The sequence below is a fragment of the Lepisma saccharinum genome, chromosome 23 (assembly GCF_977018435.1).
Source record: "Lepisma saccharinum chromosome 23, izLepSacc3.1, whole genome shotgun sequence".
NCBI lineage: Eukaryota > Metazoa > Arthropoda > Insecta > Zygentoma > Lepismatidae > Lepisma > Lepisma saccharinum.
This window is the reverse complement of record NC_139251.1, coordinates 40,162,957-40,187,910: the sequence shown is the minus strand read 5'-3', so window position 1 is coordinate 40,187,910 and position 24,954 is coordinate 40,162,957. Positions and strand designations below refer to the sequence as shown.

General features: G+C 37.6%; 2 long non-coding RNA genes across 2 annotated transcripts in view; one reads left to right on the top strand and one right to left on the bottom strand.

The window, feature by feature from the left end:
* The first annotated feature begins 9,036 nt into the window (after positions 1-9,036).
* Positions 9,037-23,590, top strand: LOC146005185 (uncharacterized). The gene is made up of 3 exons (XR_014443990.1): positions 9,037-9,130; positions 21,587-21,732; positions 23,521-23,590. It is a non-coding gene; the product is annotated as an uncharacterized LOC146005185 (long non-coding RNA).
* LOC146005184 (uncharacterized) overlaps positions 18,407-24,954 on the bottom strand; it is a 34,014-nt gene continuing 27,466 nt past the window's right edge. Inside the window, exon 5 of the long non-coding RNA XR_014443989.1 lies at positions 18,407-18,499. This is a non-coding gene — a long non-coding RNA (uncharacterized LOC146005184). The remainder of the gene's footprint in view (positions 18,500-24,954) is intronic.

Below are 24,954 nucleotides of genomic sequence, written 5' to 3'. Positions count from 1 at the left end.
TCTGATGAAAGGAGCGTGTGTTCTGAAACGTCACAAAGAAAAACTGTTTTCTTATGCTTGTAATAACCGTAAACTATAAGAAAATAATTCTATAATGCAAGCAATTTGTACATACAAGAAAAACTACATTTTTTATAGTGCCTATAAATTTCTATTTTGACGGTTAGTGACTATTTTGCTTCATTGTGCCAAAAAAATGGATATTCTGCAATTTTTGCATACTTCAGCTTTTTTTATGTCCATTTGGCTTTCCCTATATTGAAAGATGTAAGGCTTTGTTGATGTTGTACTGATTGGAATGTAGAATTCGCTAGATTTGATGGTCTGAATTGGAACATTGTTTTAAATATTTTTTTTGTTACTATGGTGCAAATCATTAGCACAAGCTCTTTTTGTGAGAATTACTTTAACAGATGATTTGAATTTCGATCAAAAGAGTATTATAGTATGTTAATCGCCAGCACACTTTTATGTATAAACTAAAGTTCTAATACAGTATAACTGTACATTGTAAGAAGAAAATTTAAATAAGCTCACATCCATTGCCTATTTTAATTATTTTTTTAATTTTAGGGTGCCTTTTAAGTGCCTATTTTTATCATTTTGGTGCTTATTTGACTGCCTATTTCAGAGGTTTTTAGTGCCTTAAATACGTGCCCTACTAGAGACTCAGTCGGGAAAGTGATCGTATTGAGCTTCCAGATGCTAGGTGAGCATTGCTCAAATATTTAACGCGCCCCAAATGAAGCATTCTGTATGCAGCACATTTGCTATGGTCAAGGCTATACTCTTTCCAAAAAAGGAGGACATTTACAGATTTCTAAAAAATCCGCCCGGACGCCGGACAGACACCTAAAAAGGAGGACATGTCCAGATAAAAGAGGAAGTCTGGTCACCCTAACTGTACACATAAATGTGCACTAATTAGATTTACAATTACATTATTTCTCATTATCCATATTTAGATTTTTATTTTCAAATTGTTCAAATTATATCTGCATTTTTATTATATTGAAAAATTATATATGAGTTATTGCAATTTCCTGTTTATTTTTAACATAATGAATACCCATACAGTTATTCTGAAGACATGAATAAAATAAAATTATTCTACATGAAGAATAGGACCATTCATTATGTCTGTGGAGCACTTCAAAGCTATAAGCTATATTTTCAAAATGATTTTAAATATCAATGATTGATCAAAATGTTGATGTAAATTCAATTATGCAAAATGTCTGTTAAACTGATGGATGGGGTTTGGACTCCAAAAAACTCTCTCTTTATTTACAGCATTATAACTGAAATTTAGTTCTTTTGTTTACATTCATAAATGTAAGACTGGCTAATTTAGGAGATCCTACGTTTGATACCCTGTTGGAAAAGTTTCACTTTCAGTGTTTTGCCATGGTGTTCTGGGCATGATTGAGCATCAGCTGGCATTATATAAGGTAAGGCTACTTATGGGAGCTGGAGCCCCACACATTCAAAATCCCAGCAACTTTATTTTAAGGTGATGCAATCAGTACAATGCTCCAAACACCGTCATTCCCCTGGACCTCTTTACTGTGTGTTGGAGGCTGGATGAACCCTACAATCGGTTTATGCAGAGGCTAGGCTTGGTAAAATTCCAACCTTAGATCACTCACCATGGGAATCAAACTTGGGTCTCCCGCATGGAAGTTAGACCACCACAAAATTGCCAGATTTCGAAAAGGTATTACCAGATTTTCCTCTAACTAAATACATTATTTAATCTGGGAACACAATGACAAATTGGTAAAAAGGTTTAAATTGTAAAAAGTTATAAAATTCACTAAAAGTCATAGGAGGAGCCAACCGTTAACATGAAACTAACATTTCTTCCTTTTGTTTAGATTATAATTAGGGGTACATATTTTTGGTAAATAAGAAAGCAAAATTTCAGTGTTATAGTGGTGAAAAATCGATCAAAAGCAGTATATACTATTATATTTTGGTTTTAAAATTATGAATAAATCCTAAATTTGGTTTAAAAAATACACTTACTACACAAAATAAACATATCTCTTCTAATAGCACATTTATGTACTTACCAGAGTATTAAGTTTATTCCTGTATCAAGGGGTCCAAGTCGCCGCGGTGGCTCAGTCGGTAACGCGTCTGACTACCATGCTAAAGGTCCCGGGTTCGATCCCCGGCTGGTTCAAATCCGGGAACTTTTCTAACGATGGAAAGTGGCCCCGGCACCCACCCAGCATCGAATAACATGGGTACCTGGGGGAAACCCTGGGGGGGGGGGGGGGGGTAAAGGCGGTCAGGGGCGTGATGCTGATCATACGACTTTGAATGGAAGTATCAAAGATTTATGCAAGATTTATTACTACTTATAATAACATGCATAAAATATTACCAGGAATCTTACTTTTCGTCAATTGGATCTGACATTCTTTTTTGATATTCAGCAAATATTCAATTCTTTATCCATTTGACATTAATTTACTTGCCAGGGCAGATTTTTTTTTTTTTTTTTTTGCTACAAATTTTGCCAACTTCAACTAAAGCTAGATGAATACAGTATTTTTACCTATTAATGTAATAAAAATATACAATGAATTATTATTATTATTTTAATTTAAACATTCTTATTATTATTAATAATTGGAGAAACTTGGTTCGGATCCTCCTCCCCGAAAATATATTTCTAGATATGTGCCTGTTTCTGGAGTTCACATAAAAATGGAAAGAAACTGTGGTACATGGGAGAATTGAAATTTCTGATTTATAATACAGGGTCTTGAATGTCACAGAATTTTTACTGAAGAAGTGAAAGTTTCATTACAGTTAAATGTCCATGATCTGTGTGCTCACCAACTAACTATGCCACCATTATATAAAATGGATTGACTGTAACTCTACATATTCTTGTATATTCCATCTTATAAATAAATACTATACTACAGCTTTTTAGAAATTAAGATCATTCACCAATAAATGCACAGATGACACTGTACAAAGGAACCATACAGAATTCTAACTCGTCAAATTCCGATAATTTTTTATCTAGGTTGAGAGACTCCAGGAACTACTTTTCCAAAGCTTTAGACCTGAAACAATAAGGACACCAGGTAAGTTGAGGGCTACGAAATAACACAAGTACATTATTTAATTATGAGTTACCACTTAGCCAAATCGTTAGCACTCTTGCCAAGTTTGATCTAAGTGGAAACTCTCAGTTCCAAGTAGTACACCCTGCTGTATTTTTACAGTCTAACGAGGCTCTGGCATCTGGACCTATGGCCAGTATAATCCTCTGTAGGATGGTATGTTGTGCTGTGTTTTGTCCTTATGTGTGCTGAGTGCCCCTTTACAGCCTCAGCTTTTAACCCTAGTAAGAATATTTTAGTCTTCCGACACTATAGTTATGATATATTAGTTTGATTGATTTGGTGTTTTAAGTCCCCTTCATGCACAGAAAGGCTAATCGGGACTGGATCTACAGTTTAAAGTGGGATCCAAACCACTATGTGCCTACAGAGTATTGAACCTGGGACCCCTTGATTACAAAGCGATGATGCTACCACTGCCATTTTAGTTATGGTAAGGGTCTCGTCCCCATATAATGTGTCAGGTGCAAATAGCCTAGTGCCGATGCACCCAAAATTTTAAATTCAATCAATCAAAGTGGAAACTCAAAATTTTGATCTACTTGAAAGCAATAGTAGCACAGTCCAGTCTTGAAAGCCAGAAAACTGTAATAATGAGACTAAATCTGCTGACCGCAGCACCCAATGGAAAGCTGCCTGACAGGCCCCTACCCTCATCGGGATATTGTTACGCAGAGTTCTAAGAGTCCTGAAATAATTCTAAAAGTCCCAATAACTTATGATACAGACCCCACACAAATCTGCATTTCACTACTACAAGGTAACCAAAAAGGTTCTTGCCATTCTAGAGCAGTGATAAACAAAGAACAATACAGTGGACGGTACGTACCTTTAGGTTTCGAAGTAATCTCCATCAGCATCCAACACCTTTTGCCAACGTTCCTGCAGCTGCACAATACCCTGGTGATAAAACTCGGCGGGCTTGGATGCAAAGAAGTCCGTGAGTGAGTTCCGCAGGTCTCCCTCATTTACGAAGGATCTCCCACAGAGGTGGTTGTCGAGGGAATGAAACAGGTGGTAATCTGTTGGTGCAAGGTCTGGTGAATATGGTGGATGGCACAGTGTCTCCCAGCCAAGTTGCTGAAGGGTCTCCCGGGTCCTCTTTGCCACATGTGGCTTGGTATTGTCGTGCAGGAACAACACACCCTTGTGATTCACCAGTGCCGGTTCCTGCCGCAATGCACGGTGCACCCTTTGCAACTGCTGAGAGTAGAGGTCAGCAGTGATGGTCTGACCAGGTGGAAGGAGCTCGTAATGCACCACTTGCCGACAATTCCACCATACAGAGAGCATAACCTTTCATGGGTGTAGAGGCGGTCTTGAGGTGTGAGGAACAGGGTCACGTGGCGACAACCAATGTCTGGTAGGCTTGGGAGTGTCATAGAGGACCCACACCCACCAGTGTGCAAGCGAATAAGTATGGGTGTGTTCAGGTGCTGAGTGATCAAGGACAAACAGGCTGTCACTCCTTGTTCCTTGTTGGCTGCCGACAATGTTTGGGGTACCCACTTGCTTCCTTGTTGGCTGCCAACAATGTGTGGGGTACCCACTTGCTTAACTTGTATGACTTCCCTATCCCATGCAGGTGCAGTCTGACTGTTTCAGCGGAAACATGGAACCATTCTGCAAGTTCATCACAAGTTAGACCACTGTCCTCCTCGACGGCTGCTTTCAGGGCCTCGTCATCCAACACATGTGGCCGTCCACTGTGAGGTTTGTCCGAAAGGCTCGCATCTCCCGAACGGAATTTCTGGAACCAATGCCTGGCAGTGCGTTCGTTCACGGCATTCTCCCCAAATGCCTGGCAAATGTGGCGACTTGATGTGGCAGCTGACAGGCCCACTTTAAAGTCATACAACAAACACACGCGAACAAGCTGCTTCGATACCTCCATTTCTCTTCGACACTGGACCAGCTATGACTGCTGTGTGTGCGCAATGTGCCTGTATTACTGACAGTCGATGGTCAGACGACTAACTCCCAATCGCTTGGCAGGCACGTGCGTCATTTTGTTTCCTCTCTGTGAGCGCATGATTCATGGGACGTCAAAAACGGCAAGAACTTTTTTGCTTACCTTGTATATTACAAATCTGTCTACTTGGGTTTTAAAATATTCACAGATAAGTGCCATGATGCTTATTCTTACCTTTGTCTTTTCCAACAGCTCTTCTCTTTGATAAAACTCACATCCAGTACTTCTTTTAAGTGTCACATCACAGCTGGGAGCATCGTATTCTTCTCTTACCATCTTGCAAATGCCTGGAAAGATAATAGTCTCAAATGCCTTTCACAAAACCTATTCAAGAAATCTTCCTTTTTATAACTTTTGCAAATGTACATTACATTTGTTGTTATATACAGTTCAGACTGCTTTATATATACTCAGTCCTGCATAATTCTGTTTTATATGTAAATTACTGTAGGTTCTGGCAAAATATATTTAAAAAACATGTAAATTGAATCTTATTTGTACATAATGTGTTTATACGTAATTCTGAGTATACATACCAATTTTCATAAAATGCAGTTGATTTGTACGTAACCAAGATACAAAAGTGAACGTTTCTTTTGGTTACAAAAACACAAGGTTATTTTATAATATGGAACAAGATAAGAGAGCATGGCGACAATCGGTCTCAAGTTGCAAGAAAGAAGACAAGGAGAGGTATGAAATCAGAGGAGAAAGATGTGCCGCAGTTGTCCAGAAGATGAGATGCATTTTCTTTTGTACATAATCGCAATTAAAAAACTACAGATGTTAAAAAGATGTCGATAGCTGACACTTGTCGTGTTCCATAATATGAACAGAATGGTTCCTTCAGTGAACGTTTTCAGTTGCTACTGTTCGGCTATGGAAAACAGAAATTGCAAATGTTACATGCTTGAACAGAAAGTAAAATTTATATAGGAAGTGTATGTCAATCCACATAAAACTTAAGAATACAAATTTTAGATTCATTAATTTACCACTTTACGACAGAAATAGCCTGTAGTATATCTTGTTCCTCAAGATACAATTACAGTATTTTAATAATGATATGTCATGATATATAAATCTGATTTGTAAGTAATTCTCCGTTATATGTATTATTTTCTCTTCACCTTGACATACTTATAACTCAGGTTCAACTGTATTTGCGTAGGAAATATATTATGGTGTATTTTACTTCTTTTGGATGTCTGGACACCACACACAGATGCTTTGTCTTAAGGTTATTAGAACTACTGGACTTGGGTGGATTGTACTGTGTTCTGGTGATGTAGCCTTGGTGTAATTTAACATATCCAATAAAACGGAGATAGTATTAAAATATGTACCGTCAAGTGAACTGCATATTTTTCATTTAATGCAAACTATAACTTTTTATAAGCATTCAAAGACTTAAAAACATTTTCACAGAATACACAAAATGTTATGCATACAGTTATGATTTTCACGCATTCAATTTCACATTTAACACTTTGGATCATATTTTTGTTTACTTCAATGATTTATCACATTCCTTCTACCATCATAAACTTAACAAACAGCTACAAAAATTTATACTAAACTTGCTTCTTATTTGAAAAATCACTTTTTTACTCATTGCCATTGGATAAAATCAAAACTAAGTTAATAATACCATGTGCCTCAGAGAAACTTTCCAAAATCATAACACCATTTGTAACTAAGAATCCTTTTCATCACTTTTGGATGAGAAGTTCCCAAATTCTTTTAATTCCTTTTCAACGTGAATTTTTGTAACAATGCCTTGAACTGACAATACTTTACGAGGTAGTATCAAGAATTATTGGGACTGATGCTGCCTGGCGATGCAACTTTAAATGGCAGTGCTTGCATATCTTGGGATTTGGTAAACAAAATTCACACAGGTGGGTGAATGCATTGACTTAGGCAATGTTTTTTTTTTTTTTTTGTCATGTATGCAGTGTGTGACAATTTCTTGATGAAGCTGTGTTCTTCATGGACTTATGGACCAAAAATAACATGACTGTCATCCCCCACCCACACAAATTACCTGACTTGGCCCGTGACTTTTTTCTGTTCCCAACTGAAGTTCAACTTGAAAGCCTGCTGGTTGTCACAAACGAGATGATCCAAGCGGAACACAGGTAACGTTGGACACGTTCATAAAACATGACTTCCAGGATACATTTAAAAAATGGCAGATTCACTGGGACATGCAGAAGGGAGCTACTTAGAGGGTGATGACAGCAAACAGGTCCCAGGTGAGTTTTTGACCTGATGATAGCACCAGTCCCGAAAATTTTGGATATCATCTCGTATTTCCAGTCACAACTTTCATTCTTGTTGTCGGGAAGTCCCTGTATTGGCTCTTTCATATGTGAGAGCATTGTGTGATGACATTGAAATGGTTGCTTTGATATAAACAACTGGCAGATCTCACCAGCCTGCACAGAGAATTGCATTACACTATATTCTCTGTTGTTGAATAAAATAAATAAATAAAAAAAAAAACAACTTCTCCAGCAAGTAAACACCTTCAGCTTCTTCTTTTTATACACTTCAACAACTTTGAAGGTAGTTTTGACATCAACTCCAATAAAAATCTTTGTTACTAGATTTAAGGCTTGTTTTTGCATTGTCCTCGATGTATTGATGAATCTTCCTATTACACCTCTAACAACACATTCCAATGAGTCATGAAGAAATGGGAACATGCCTTGAAACATTCTCGAAAAAGGTTAAAACTAGTTAGGAAGGCTAATAAAGAAATTGAGCTCTGAAAATACAAGGGAAAACGCGAAGTCCTACCGTGATTTGATAGTTAGAAATGTTTACTCTGATTATATTCTTTTTAATCAGAGGAGATACCTATAGACCAGTGGTTCCCAAAGTGTGTGCCATGTGCCCTGGCTGGCTTACAGGGGCGCCGTGAAGTGTTCCAATATTTTCACTGAAATGGCACTTACTTCTTAGTCTACACATGGTTTTAGTACTTTTTACACATAAAATGTTTCTGCATTTGAAATATGTGTTTATTTTTTTTTCTGCATTTGAAATATGTGTTTATTTTTTTTTAACTTAATGCAAGCAACCTTACCACACAAACTGAGAACTGCAAGTGTTAGAGAAGCCTACATTGTGCCTTGGGTGCCATGGAAAAATCTTGAAACACTAATGGCACCATGAAGCGAAAAAGTTTGGGAACCACTGCCATAGACATTTCAGCTTTCAATGCATTTTCAAGAATCAAGACAACAAGCACAAAAGTTATGATAGAAATCAATGACAACAGTAGTTCTTATGTAATATGCATGTGAATCAGAACAATCTTTAAAATTTGGTGCAGGCACATAGTGGTTCGGATCCCACTTTAAACTGTAGGTCCACTCCAGATTAGCTTTACTGTGAATAAAGTGGACTTAAAACGCCAAATCAATCAACCAATATTTAAAATAATAGAGGCTTAAAGAAACTTTTGTATTTTTCACTCATGATTTTTTGAGACAGTGTTGAAAAGCAAATCTTCCAATCAAATTCAAGTGCAGGTTCAATTTACATTTTGCATATCCAAATAAAAAAACCTGACAACTGCTTTAAGAGAAATAATACAACAAACTGCCTTTTAAGCATTCAACAGCATATTCTAGTCCCTCAGATCCACTTCATTGCAATTTGTTGATCAATTACAGGATTTTTCCGTTATAATATTTTCAAATTCCCTGAGATTTCCAGATGTTTCAACTGTGTGGGGAACCATAAAAAATAACATCAAATGGGGATACAGTATATTTTTAGTGTGGAAATAGGAAACAAATGCTCAAGTTTCCACAAAAGCATTTGAAGTATTTTTTTTAACTTACAAACACTTGTATCAAATTACAGGTTACAAATATGTGAAAAATCCATAGTGTTTTTCTTTTTCAGGATTCTGAAAACTGTAACGAAGGTCTCCGATTTTTTCACGTCAGTGAGGAACTTGTTTTGAGACTTTCTATTAAAACTCAATGATGCAATGGTAAGTAAGAATGATGAAATAAACAAACTAGGGCTGAGCTGAAGCCGATGTATCAGTATCAGAAAGTTCGGTTGAATTTATCTTCCTTTTCCAGTGTTTTAGTCTTATGGTGTCCGCAAAAATGCTTCTCGACACTTTCGAGGAGTCTAATTATCCTGAAAATTATGCAAAATCAAACCATTTTTTTATTTTGCGCGAAAAAATAATTTTGTGAATACATAATATATATTTTAATATTCTCATGTAATTCATGAATAATCTAAAGCAAATTTCATGGTAAATTGATGCATATAATTGAAGAAGAAAATTTACACACCAATGCTGATCAATATTTTGAATAAAATTTTAATTTTTGCAATTTTCAAGTATCATTAACAGTATTGGTGTCGGTTCAAAGTGGTATCGGCTCAGCCCTAAAACAAACCCAATGCATTATGCTGAATTCAAACATATTGCCCAGTGGCTTTTAGTCATGGAAGATGGCCAGAATTACAAGGGGAAAAAATGCGTGTGTTAAAGAAATTCACTTTTTTACATTAAAGTACTTTAACTATGATCAAATACAGGGTTAGCCTAAAAGAAATAGACAGTTTAAAGGCTTTATAAATTGAAATTTGTTTGTTACATCAGAAAGCATTTAGTACTGTTGTATAGAGAAAGTCTTCAAGTTTACGACCTCCGCTTTTAGTTTGTCTTTGTGACGTCAGCATTTACGTGAGCACCCTTGACGTAACCCGAGCAGTATGGCCACTAGCCAGGTGGAGAAAGCTTTCTGCGTGATTGAATTTGCAAATTCTGTTGCTATCGTGCAGTGTCCTTTTAGAACACGGTATGGCAAACAACCACCCACAAGGCAGTTCATCTACGATTGGAGCAAGACATTTGAGGACACTGGTTGTCTGTGCAAGGGGAAAAGTCCTGGGAGAGGAGAACCGGACTATCGCATTGATATCTGTCATGTTACAAAAGGGTCACACATAGAACACTTGTAACTTACGAATGTAAACTTCAGGATGTACTCTTCAAACCATGTAAATATTTCAGCCATATTATTAAAACTCTTCTTTCTGTAAAACTTTGAAAGTGTCTATTTCTTTTAGGCTAACCCTGTATAATATGTTGAAATATATACTTACACAGTAACTGTTATAGGCATAAATTTCTTTGCCACTTCAACCTCCCTTTCTTCAACTAGAGCCAAGAACGTAAAGTCAAATTTTCCCACAATTTCTCGAGGATCTAGGCTTGTAAAGTCTCAATCAACTTCACCATCATCTTCAGCTATGCACAAGTTGTAATGATTTGCACTCTCCCTATAAAAGTAATAAAATAAAAACAATAACGAGAAGCACAGACAAACAACATGCACAAAACAAGCAGATAGTCACAAATATAACTTAAATGAATGTCTGCTTCCAGATATACACAAGGAATTAAATACTAAAGTATAAGAACATCTGAAAATAAACATTATTTATTCTTGATGCCATAGGTTTTCGTTCTCCGTAGGTCTACACATAAAATAATAAACAAAAGAAAAAAGAAAGAGTATCATCCCATGTTGATTTCAAATTTTCTTAGCAATGCATCTCGGCTTGTAGTCTGTGGACCTCCCAGGTGGGGGACATGCCTTCCCAAAAGGTACACGAAGGCTTGAAGAAATACAACAAACTTTTATATTTGATGCAAATGTTTGAGGACTGTCAATATGAATAAACCAATTCGGTGGTTAAATATTTGGTCTAGGAATTAATTCGTGCAGTTGTTACGCACACATTGAAGCTGTAGTTCAAACACAAAATATATAAATACCTTAAGAAAAATATTGTCCATCGCGAGCCACCACTTTCGCCCATCTGTCAGGCAAGTTACGGATTCCGTGGCGAAAGAAGTCCTCATCCTTTGAAGCGATCCAGTCAGAGACCCATTTATCGATATCTTCTGAAGAAGTGAACCGCTGTCCAATCAAATCGTTATTAATGCAATCGAACAAATAGTAGTCCGAAGGAGCAACGTCTGGTGAATACGGAGGGTGGGGTAAAACTTCCCATCCGACATTTTCTAAATAGGTTTTGACCGGTTTTGCAACATGTGGGCGAGCGTTATCATGTTGAAAAATAAGTTTATCATGTCTGTTCTCCCATTCTGGTCGTTTCCTGGCCAGAGCTTGCTTCAAACACATTAATTGTCGTCGATAACGTTCTCCATTAATAGTTTCACCCGGTTGCAGCAGCTCATTGTACACCACACCTTTCATATCCCACCATATGCACAGCATAACCTTTGCACAGTGAATATCTCGTTTCGGTTGTGATGGACCTGGTTCACCTGGCTTCACCCAGGCCTTTTTTCATTTCGGGTTCTCGTAATGGATCCACTTCTCATCGCCAGTAACAATGCGATGCAAAAACCCCTTTCTTTTCTGTCTTTGAAGCAGCAATTCGCAAACGGTTTTTCGTCTTTCAACATCTCTGTCTTTCAATTCATGTGGAACCCAATGTGACATCTTTTGAATCATTTCCATGGCTTTGAGGCGTTTGGAAACTGTTGTTTGATCAACGCCTAATGCTTCTGCAAGTTCTTCCTGCGTTTGACACGAATCCTGATTGAGCAATGCTCTCAATTCTTCATCTTCAAATTTTTTTGGCTGTCCAGGTCGCTCTTGGTCTTCCAGGCCGAAATCACCACTTCTAAACCGTGCAAACCACTTCTGACACGTTCGCTCAGCTAGCGCATGGTCACCATACACTCCCACCAAAATACGTTGACTTTCGGTAGCACTTTTCTGCATGTTAAAGTAATGAAGCAGAACACCCCGCAAAAACACTTTATCTGGCACGAACTGCGCCATGTTCAGTTGACTACAAAATGCTGTTGTTGACGCGTCAATCAACTGCCCTATACTACGAACGATGCGCGCTGACAGGAGTTTTCAACGCATGTGTGGATACACGATATGCCATCTCTTGTCCAGGCACACGAATTAATTCCTAGACCAAATATGTTCCACGGCATACCTAGAGATAGAAACGTGACAATATCTTTATCAACATTTGAGGTTGTATATAATACATAATTTATTTATAAATTTATTTATAAAATCCACATTTCAAGATTGTCCATATGCTACAGCCTATCTGTATTACTCATGATAAGGGCTAGAATTTTCATGACCTAAAAAATATGCACTATAATTTAAAAATATGCCCTTACAACTGAACTGTTTCAAACATCAATATTTAACACATGCTTAGATATTTTCACATACTACTCTTAGTTCACTTTATGAGGCCAAAATCCATATTCTGATCTCATTCCATTAGATAAGGAGACTAACCGAAAATATATCACACAAATGATCAAACGTGCCCATACAAAGCAGCTTAATTAGTTTCTTCATGATATGAATTTCTATATATTTTGGGAATACACCCTTACCATGAAAATCCTAGCCCTACTCATGATATAACAAAACTTGTGAGTGAAATACAGCATTGGCCTTTCCATTAAAGTAATAGGTCATCATTTATTGTTGATCACACTGGTCGATATTTTGAGGAAAAAATTCAGATGGTTTCAAATCAATAGGTTTTTTGGAAATGACAGATTTTTCCCCTAGGTCAGGATTTTTTTCCACATCAACATTTTGTGAAGGAAATTTTCATGAGGGATTTTGAAAATAAAACTACGTAATCAAAATCCAAACAGTCATGTGAAGGTGTAATGTAGATTAAAAGAATACAATTCTACATCCTTTTAGGGTTCAAAAATTGAAGGATTTGTATTGTAGAAAATCAATATTTTATCACCATCTAAACAGAGCCATCTATTGGGGAAATAGTAGAACTACACATTTTATTCTGAAATGAAAGCAGTTAAGGGGGTTCTAAAGCCATGTTAAGTTAAAGAATAGGCCCAAATTCCCAAACACAACCGTAACACTAATATAGATTCGGTAAGGAAGAATTTGCTGATATGAAAGATTGTTTTATTCACTGGAACCTGGAATACCTATAATTTTGTTACGATTAAAGGAATTTAAGTAAGTAACAGAAAATATAAAGTCTCCGTCATGTTCAAACTCCTGCATGCAGATGGCGCTGAAGTTGTAGTTTTGTCAATACCGGTGCATTTGTTTTCCTTTTGTGACTAGTAAGCAATATTTCGTGGTGAAACGACGACTTCAGGATGTAACCGCAAATATCTGAAATACTATGTGAAAATGTGTACCTTCAGAATGTAGTGGTTATGTTTATGGTTTTTGAAGTGGTGCATCATTGCAATGTACTCTGTGGTGTAGATTTTAGCAAACACTGTTGCCGTAATTTTGCTCCATTTTTCCTCGATCAGTGTGAGTGCTTGATTGGATAGGGACATGTAAGCACTTGAGCAAGAAAGATGGTGTGGTCAAGTGGCTATGATACTTGCCTACCACACAAAGGGTCCCCGGTTCGAATCTCCACCACAATCCTTTTTTTTTTAAATGATAAAATGCAAACTAATGTAAGTCTGTGATGTAGTAATTGCAAATTTGATGACAAATGATTTTATTTTTTATTCAAATTGCTGAATATCAAATTACTTCAATAAAGCTGAAGCCATGAAATGAGACATAAATAAAATAAATTATAAGTGTAGTCTATTATTTGAATCTAGTGCTTTGCATGGGATTGGTATCACTAGATTATTTGCTTATATTAGGCTATAGTTATGCTATTAAATCTTGCCTCTAAATCTATACACAGATGCAAACGTTAATGTTGGAATTATTAGCAATCTCGTGGCAAGCTCTCATTTCATAAATTTTGCCATTTAAATTCTTTCTATTAAAATGATATATAATTTATGTTGTTTTAAACATTCAAAAATTGTGTAATTTTAGGAGTTGTGTAATGCCTAGTGAGAGAAGAAGATATCTACCTTGCATTACTACATTTATCAGTCCGCAACTACACACAAACATTGCATAAAAATTGAAAGAACATCATCACCCCCCCCCCCCTTCTTTAATAATATATATATATATATTTTTTTTACAGATATCAAAGTGGACAATAAAATGCTGTGGAAATATGACTTTATAGTCAAGTCGGTATGATAAGTTGCCAACATACCTTAAATCTATAGTGAAATATTGATTTTGCCTGTAAAAGTTCTGGCGTGGAACTTGGTTAGAGAAGTTACCATTATTACTAGAGACGTACGTTCTATTCTTGCCACCTCTAGATGGCCAATAGTTGTTTCTGGGGGGTTGATTTTGCATTTGTTTTATGAGCTTGTTGCTATTTGTCACAGAATTGATCAATTCTTGGTGTGAAATTTGCATATCATGAAGTTTGTTTGCAAGAAGGCCAACGTCGTGATTATCCTGAGGAGTGCTATTTGGAACGGCCGTGCGTGGAAAGGAGGCGCCCTGAACGGTTGTTGCTCTGGCTGACTCGACTGGATGGGCAGCTGTTTCCACTGTGGGAGCTGCTGCCCTCGCATGTTCGTGCTTGTGAACGTGTTTCCTTCGTGTCGGTTTCGCAAGGATTTTCTCCTCGTCAGACGAGAAGGAATCGGAATCAGAACCAAAGATTGTATTAAATTTTTCTTGCCAATTGCGTTCTTTAGCGATGACTCGACGCTTCTCCACGCATCTGAGCCAGCTAATAAGTTCTTCCAAATTTGCGAATTCCTTTTCGGCGGCTTCCAGGTATTTATCCTGCAGGCCACTTATGATGGAATACATGAGCTTATCCTCTCGAATGCCAGGAACAAGTTTCCTGACCAGAGCGGATTTGCTCGTTACGTAATTCATCACCGTTTCATCCTTCCTTTGGATCCTAGCACGGATCCTGTCCTCGGCTAACCTGAGGTCACCTTTCTCCGGGAACGTGTCTTTTAATTTGTCCTTGAGATCGTTGTAGGACAACGTAGCAAAGTTCGGGGAAAGCTTTATGCCAGAAAACCATTTCAGGGCGATTCCCTTCAACGCTAACGCCAGAGCCGATTTCTTTCGCTCTTTGTTCCACCCGTGAAATTCCGCCAGGTTGTCGTACTTCAACAAGAACTGATGGACACTGTCTCGTTTTCCTCCTGAAAATGCGGACATTTTAAAGGATGCGGTATTAGACATGTTTACCTCAAGGTCGCACGAGTTTACTTGATGCCCTAAGGACTCTTCGGGGTTGTTTGGACAGTGCGGATCAGCTAATGCATCGATTCGAGTGGCCTGTATTTGCCTACTTAAAGATCTGGTAATGACTCGCCGATTGGTGTGGGGAATTGGGGTAGACGAAACAGCTAATGAATGAAGTTCATCGAGGGTGCGATCAAGTTCATCTTCGAGTTCATTGAGCCTATCCATTGAACACTCATTGCTTGGCAAATGGAAATAGACATGCCAATTGGGGGGGTTTGATGCCAAAAGAGAGAAAAATAAAGGTTTAAAAACCGGGAAGCCAAGCCTCCACCACTTAAATCGTCTACTTTACCATATTGATAGAGCACTTATTTTGGAAGAAATGAGATGAGGTCAGATGATGTTTTACCGTTTACTGAGCTAACAAAATAAGACTAGGAGGAGAAGGGTAGGTGGTTGAGGGATGCGCCAGCACTTACCTCTGCTTCCTGGTGGCGTCACTGGCTGCTGCTATCAATGATCCACCAACTGATTACAACTCAAATAAGGGCCTGGTGACAAGGCACCCTTCGCTTAAATAGTAGCCAGTTCCGCTGTACTTTGCAACCTCCGTTTCCTGTGGAATACTCCTCTGCAAGTCGGAGCATTCCAGGAGACGGAGGAAACCGGACGAGAAGTACAGTAGGAAGCAAACGTTCTACACCTGCATCCCCAGCCATCTACAATACTAAAGAGTCCCGGGTTCACTTCTCGTCAAAGGTATATTTTTTACAGTGCAGTGCCAACTTGTGTATGCCTAGAATGGAATTACTTACACATTTCGAAACGACTACTATTTCTAATAAAAATGTCATGGTTTTGAGAGTAACTACTTGATATTAAATCTCTTACAAAATGTGGAAAGGCATGTGGACGAGCCATAAATGGAAAAAAGACATAGAGAGTCAATACGAGCATATTGTTGTGTATGGAATTGATTCGATTACAGTTCTTGCTTTGTGTGGAAACCTAAATCTGAAAATCCTTAACAACCACTTCATTATAATTTTGTTTTAAAATGTGTAACTATGTATAAGAATAGTGAAACTAATGTTCTTACGACCACCTTTAGCACATCGTATTTCGGCCAATCAGTATTGTCCAGATTTACATTTGTAGTATGCATACGTTGTGTAAAAGTATAAACGTCTGTTTCATTCTTATTCTATTATTCCTGAACAATATTTGTTTAGATGCAGATTAAATTAAACATGACCATGCCAACTTGTGTAAACACACTTGAAATTCTCTTTAGATTAAAGTAGGTGTGGTCTAACAGCTCCATGTTTGGTTCCCAAGTGTAAAATGATCTTGTGAAGAAGGAAAAATGTAAAACGTTTTTGGAAGTTAGCAGGTCAAATCATGGATTCAAAATGAATGTCGTATGCACTTCCCACATTCCATGTATTCGAGAATCTGTATAGTTGCATAATATTACAAAAAAATACACTACAATGCAGATTCGAACACACACATTTTGGAGTTTCATTGGTAACTACAAAGTAAAAAAAAATTATTTGACCCAGCTCGAACACACATCCTTCAGAACGCGAAGCAGTAACACTGACCACTCACCTACAGCTCCTTTGGTAGCTGTGTAAGTATTTAATTAGAATGTAAGTTGTTTCGATTGTATCATCACGGGCAACGTGTATCTCTTCTCACTCATTTTCTTTCAGATGTAGTGTTTTTTTTTCAGACTGCTATAATTTTTAAGTTTCTGACATCCATGTAAATCTTTCTGCAATACATTATTGGGGCGCAACTCCGATAAAAGAATATCTTAGTTTAAAAAAAAAAACTTGAGGTGGTACTGGTGTGTTCGGTCACACATTTGATGCTAAAATGTTTAATATTTGAAGTTTTGCTTGCAACACCACCAACAACCAAGCATAAACTTTCTGGACAAATAGTACCTATCCTTGATTCATGAGTAGATTTGGCAACATGGCACTCGGTTGCCATGACAAACTGTGCTGCCATCTGTTATCGAAAATTTACTGCAAAATTGCCTTTAGTTTCCCCGTAATATATTGCTGCTTTCCGAAAAAAAACTGAACGTGATGGGTAAAAATGGATTTCGTATTTGGATTCAGCATGCTGAAATTATTCAGACAACAGTCATGTGAGACATCGAAACCCATGTCGACCAGTGTCATTATTACTATTACAAAAAAAATAATTAATGATTATTGCACAAAATATAATGTGCATTTGTAATAAAATACACTTGACAAGTGACTTTCAATAAATATTTGTTTTAGGATATCAAAATTAGTTCAGCCCTGGATACCTCAGGGGGGTCCATGGTAAAAGAAGTATTAAGAACAAATGTAAAGAATTACTATTATTATAAACGCCCTAAGTTTCAACTGTGGCCATGGTGGCTCAGTCGGTAACGCGTCTGACTACCATGCTAAAGGTCCCAGGTTCGATCCCCGGCCGGTTCAAATCCGGGAACTTTTCTAACGATGGAAGCGGCCCCGGCGCCCACCCAGCATCGAATAACATGGGTACCTGGGGGAAACCCTGGGGGGTAAAGGCGGTCACGGGCGTGATGCTGATCACATCACCCCCACTCACGACCCAAGAAAGTGTGGGGCGTTACCCCCACACCCCCTATACGCCTTAATGGCGTGGTGCTAAGCACAGGGGAACACTTTACCTTTTACCTTTTTCAACTGTAATTCAACCAAAAGATAGGAATGGCTCAGGTGTAAAATTTGGTAAGCGACATTTTGGTTATTTCTGAGTGATTAAGAAAAAAAGCTTATTACAAGCTATACTGCAGATAAATTGTTTTCATGTTGTGTTTACCAATTTCAGAAGGCTTCACTGAGTCCAATGCATGTATGACATCTCAATTTCACTTGAAAATTGAAGGTTGGCACATTTTACTTTGTAACTCAAAAGTGACCAAAATGTCACCATGTATTACACCAGAGTCCTTCATATAAAATTCATATCACAACAGTATCACAGTACGCCACTGGAAAAGAGAGTAACTATTTCCTAGATATAAACATAACTTACTTTAACTTATAAGATTTGAATTTTTCCGATACCTTCCAACAAACAAGTCCAATCAGATCTTGTACTTTGGCAGTCGTTACGATCTCAACATACATGGGATAATTTCGATGCTCAGGTGGTAGCATTGTTAAGAATATACCGTAATACTTCCTAGTGGGTGTTCCAAACTGTGCCTGCAAAGAGAAAAATCACCACTATAAATCCAGGCGTACTTCTGTTTTAAAATACTGATGCACACTAATAAGTTATTCATGGAAGAAGTACAACTTTGTTATTGTAGATACACACTAAAAATCTTTAAAAATATATAATTACAGTTGAGCAATTATTATTAAAAAAATTTGGGTTTAAAAATGATTGATTTGGGTCATTTTACTTTGCATTACTGCCACTGCTAATTGCGAAGATGAGATTGAGTGATGATATGATGACATTGATGAAAGAACACTTAGAACACCCATGGCAAGGCTGGGATTCGAACCCCAGACCCCTGGCATTGTAGTGTGGTGTTCTTACCACTCCACAACTGAGGTTGGCGGATATTTAAAATTACTTTAACTTGTACTGTGTGGAACCTTCATTTTATGTTCTACAACTTAAATAATAATAAAGTGAGGAGTATTAAAAGTTGTTTCACTGGCACCAGAAATGCTAAGTGCATTATGAGGGAAAATGAAAAAAATTCAAATTTCACAGAAATTGAAATTACATGTAGTTACTTTCACCTTTGCAGTGAACAGTCAAAAGGTAACATTTTGGACTAAGCTGTAATACTGGTCTTGCTATGTATCTATTTAATCACTGGTACGAGTCAATATTTTCCAGAGTTCAGGCATCTCAAGAACTCTTAAAAAAAATTCACATGACACTTTTGCGAAATCTAAGTATCCTGGAAATTGTGCAAAATGCCTACTTAGCATACAATGTTAATTTGACATTTTCCATTTTCTAATGCTTTAAACTTTTTCCTCCATTCCCTGTTTTTCTATTTCTTTCTACAGTTGCTTCCCTCTTTTTTCCTTTGTTCCCATATTTCTCAATACTTGTGCATCCCATTGTACATTCCGCATTTGCTCTTAGCACTACAGATCCGGATCCTTGTCTTGCGAGCAGTGTGGAAAACTGTAGATAATGAGTCAAGGCTCATTTCCCTAAGAGATCAGTAACACTGTTAATCTAGAGGATCCTGTTTCGTGCATATTCTGTTGAAATAAATGGCAATGGTCGCCGAACCGTTGCGATACTATGTGAGACCACTTGCGGAATCTGGAGGAAGAGGTTTCGGCCGGTATCGGATGTAAATAGAGGGCACTGACTTTGAGAGAGAGTCTGAGTCTTCACTCTGGAAGTTTGAGGAGTATGTTGGGTGCTAAATGAGAAAATTCGGCTGCTTTTTCAAAATGCTTATCATTGTCATAGTTTATTACTTGCTTGAGTTGGTGTTTTAAGTCCACTTTGTGCACAGTAAGGCTAATCGGGATTGGACCTACAGTTTAAAGTGGCATCCAAACCACTATGTGCCTCCACTAAGTATAGAACCTGGGACTCCTTGATTACAAGGCGACGACACAACTAGTGTGCCATCGGGAAGGCCCATTGTCGTTGTTTATAACATATACTGGTTAACATTATATGGCAGAGCTTTAATATGTAATCAACAAGCTTCCATTACTTGTTGCTTGCTTAGTTATCTAGGGGCAAGGGGGCCTAAGCCTCCAAAACCAGATATTAACACCCCAAATGCTTATGACCTAATCAAAAATGAAAGCTAGAAGACCTATCGTCAGCAAACCCACAGAGAAAATTAAAAGCATCAAATCTGTTTAATTTTGAAGCTCTTATTGGCTTGAACGAAGAGAACAAATTTTGTGATGGAAAATTTACTAGTTTATGTGTTGTGCTCTACATACCATTCTTATGTATATTTAAAAGAGTAATGTGATTAAATCTTTCCTGGCTAGTTATTTGACAAAACTTGAAGATCAAAATATCTTTAGCCTTTAGCCTACATAACGGGAAAGATGACTAATCAATTAGGTCTCTGTAATATGGCAGGCATTGAATAGGAAGCACGCGGTTTTTGGATTTCAATATGCAGTCTACCACTTGAACAATGTTGATGATGATGATGTAATGTTACCAAGAATGGCTCATTGTATACATGTTTTGTTTCGGTTTTCTGTAGTTTGACATTTGTCTTCGGGATTGGATTATTTTTACATTACTGTTTATATCTTTATATCTTTCTTCTCCTTGTCAAACATTTTGTATTTTATTTTTATCCTTTACTTTGTGATATTTGCATATGAATGTATGTGTAAAAGTGCTGTAGTTTGGAACCTTCTGTTTACCACATAAATACTGTTTGAAATAAATAAATAAAATAAAATAATAAGACAAATTATTGAGTGGGGTTGAGGTCCGCGGGCCCCTTACGTCACGCCTCTGTCTAGGTAGGAACGAATCCAATCCATGCAGACTAGAGAATATTCTAGCATGAATGTTTGACATCGAATTTAAACAATTTAGAATACTGTATTGTTGACCTGTAATAATGCTTGCCAGTTAAACGGTTTCCATAGAACTCAAGGTACTAAAGAACTGTACAGAATAAATTCAAGTTGTCGTTAATAAATAACATATTGGCCTTTGTAACTCTTGCAATTTAAACAACATAAAGCCAATATGAAATCAACAAGAGAAAAAAGAGAGGTACGTAATATTTATATAACAATATAAATAAATGTAAATATATAAATTAAACAATTCTCAGCTGTATTGACATCAGAATTAGTGATCAGTGAAAAATCATCTTTATTAAAAATGATCCATAAGTTAGTACACGAAAATATGAAGTGACAAAACTTAGCTCTTTAAAAATGTGCATAATATACCTTATCAGAACTGTATATCAAATTATGCATTGATATTCTGTGTTGCTCCATTTCCAAAACATAGGTTTGTTGTGTAAGTCAAGATTCAAATGGTAACACAATCGTTCATACACAAATTGGATAAAATAAATTGTAGCTTATCTGTCATTTTGTTGTTTTAAAGTTCAAGCTTGCCTTGAATAGTGAAAAATGTAGAAGGGAGTTCACATTAGTATTATTTATATTCTGTAATGTTTGAAAATGGATTTATTAGATATATCCTGTAGATGGAGCTAAACAGTACGATCACACATTTTGCTAATTTTCTTAATGAAAAGATGTGGTACGACATGAGCAGTCCAAAATAATATTTTTCTTTCTTTTCAGAAGTATTCTCTGTACGCTTCAAGACTTGAAGACAGCCTGAGGGAACAGCGACTCCAGGACGTCTCCTTAGAAGCCAATTGACTGGTTGAAGAGAATCCCAATCCAGTGAACGGCACCTGGCAAGAGGAGTACTGTACTAGCAGTAGGTGAGAATCCTTTCTTTTCTACTTATATACAGTGAGGGGGGAGACAGAAATTTATGTAAAGTATCCTCCACCTATCTCCCTGTTACCATGTTAAACCATGATGGCATCAGCACCAGTTAAGGCGATTAGATAGTTACACACCATGTTTGCATTTATTTAAATATCGTCAGAATGGGCAACGCTACTGAAGAAAAACTTGGGGGTAAAAGAGAGTATGAATTTCTTCACATGTGGCAGGTCGAAGCATTTTTCAAAGTTGATTATTAAGCTAAGTACGACCTGTAAAAAATATGGCGAATAAGAATTTTCGGAATCCCATGTATTCCTTATGGGGAATCAACTTCAACATCAAGTTACGGTTAATCAAATGGGAGTTTCGATTTTTCTGCAATCACTTCTTCACACTGCCCTCTTCCTGTTGATATCATTTTCTATTCCATCGGAAGTTTGATATTTCCAAGATAACAAATCAAAAAATACTCCCATATGACCAATGCATTTCTCTTTGCCTCTTGGCAGTGTTGCCAAAACTGGTGCGCATAAAAGAGCTAAATTTCACCTTAAATGGAATTAAAAGTAACTTTCAAGGAGCTAGATTTACGAAGTGCTTCCTAGAGTAATGTTAGTTGTCAAAGGGGTGGGGCACTGCTTTTACTGTTAACTCTAAATTGATGACAATTTATTCTTAGTTTTCACCATCTAGATCTGGCGGCATCACCCATCTCATGGTCGAACGAAATCGAAAATAAAGGATTCCCTGATAACAATATTATGCCAATTTCACGTCAACACGGCACTATAAAAAAAGGTAGCTGGGGATATAAGAAAGGATGGGGCGACGCAGCCAATATAACAATATCACATCACGTGCAAGATGTATAATCATGGCAAAAAGTTGGTCTATGTGGGCCAGAACCAGTGATGGTATCATAGTGAGGCACGGGGGTGGGTGCCCCAATTAACAGGCAAACAAGTGCACGAAAGAGCCAGATCTGGCTCCAAGAGAGCTAAGTTAGCAACACTGACTTGGAGAGAAAAGCCGGGCGAAGACTGTCTCACATGCCCTTAACCAGATAAAAGCATCAACTTCAGATAAGATGAATCCAAGGACATTACCGAGACCAGAACGAGTTTTTAAATATAGGAATGAGACTAGAGACTGGCTGCACGATTCCTCTCCTACTCGACACCTCAGTAAACTAGACTTTTAGATTCATGAAAATGTTCACATGTTCTGTAATGTTTAATCAAATATTTTTCGTTTCAATAAGCATCTTAAACATTTTTACTTGTATTATTTCGAGACTCGAGAATGAAATGAGACGAGACGAGAAGAGACTGTGCCAAGCCTCGTCTCGTCTTCTGCCAGACCAGGTATATACAGAAAGTCTAGTCGTGTGCTGTTACATGAAAATCACGCACAGAGAAGCAATCTGGACTGGACCTACAGCTTGGAATGAAAGCTAGGCCAATGATATGCTTCCAAATTCTGTACATTGAGAGGTATTTAGCTGAATTGGTACAGAGTACCAATCCAGACTTGCATTTGAGCGAAATGGATTGGAGGCATTTTGAAGTGACTGATTTCGCACCGAAACTTCAGTATACTTCTTGGCCTGGTTGATGTGGGGTAGATTTTCTGTTGTTGTTTGTGGTCAATCCTTTGTTCTTAACAGTGTGAATAGCAACTAGGGAGCCTTCTCTGCTGTGAAACTTCCAGGTTAACTTAAGTCCTTAATAAATAACATGACAGCATGGGTTATTTGTGTCCTACATTGTACTTTTCAGAGGCAACACAGTGACACATGGACAGAATGGGACAGCTGTGCTTCAGGAGAGGGACAGCCATGAAGGGTTGGTGAGTACATGCATTTTATGTTCTTTGTGTCTCTGATAACGTAAGTGTTCTTGCAACCCCTCAGAATAAACGCCCTTCAATAGTGTAAAAATTAGGGACTAAAAGTGGCTGCAACAAGAGACACTCAGAATTCCTTCCAAGTAAATTAAACATGAAATACATCTTCACATTATTTCTGCCTGCCACTCTTAAAATTCGACCATCAATTTCAGGCTAATTTCATGTACATTATGGAGGTTAAAGCTCCTTAGCATCAAGTTACGTTCCTGGTAACCCTTGATTATACCAAGGCCTTCGACTCCGTAAACCATAACCTCTTGTCAGAGAAATTGAAAGAATTGTTATGGTTTCAGTCTTGATTAACAAACAGGCAACAATGTGTAAAATTAGTAAACGAGAATAAATTGTGCATTTCTAAATGGCTTGGTATCAAACAAGGAGTACCACAAGGAAGTATTCTAGGACCTATTCTCTTTTCCCTATACGTCAAAGATTTCTAATGCAGAACTAAAATATTGCAAATACCATTAATATGCGGATAACACACAAATATATATATTGATGAGGTATAATGAGTGAAGATAGAGAAGAGGCTCGTTTAATGATCTCTTTACACTGTGCATTAACCTGACGTTTCCGTCGACTGCCTCTAGTTATCCCAGGAATGCGATGCATTTCCTAATGCCTCCTTACTGAGGTTATACGGGAGGTGACGAAAGTACACCTCACCGGTTTATTTTGATTGATTGATTTGGTGTTTTAAGTCCACTTTATGCACACTATGTGCCTCCACTGGGTATCGAATCCGGGACCCCTTGATTACAAGACGACAACGCTGCCACTGCATCATCAGGAGGTCCACAGCTCACTGGTAGAGAACTTGAGGAGTAATAACCTCTAGTCCGGGAGCAGTATAAAAGATGGATTCTGGAAGGACATTGCTCTCAGTTGAATACAAATTTCCATCGATACACTTAGTGCGGGATAACGGAGGGAATGTGAGTGAGAGTCGAAGTACGAACTCTGACAAGGCTATGGACACGGCCTGTAAGACACATCTAGAACAGTACTCATCGAGAACTTCAGACAGGTATGATAAGTGTGGAGAGAGCATTTCACTCAGTTATGTCTCATCTTTCTCTTCATTGACCTTACAGTCATAATGAACCTGAAACCTCTCGCTTTATCATTTGCTACATCCCGGTGACTCTCGATCTCAGATGTCTATGTGAGTCACACTTCAATGTATATGCAAACACCATTAAGAAACAGTGCATTGCAACAGGACCTCAATTCAATATCTAAATGGTCTGAATGTAATGCACTCAAGTTGAATTCAACCTCAAGAAAACTCCCCCTCCCTA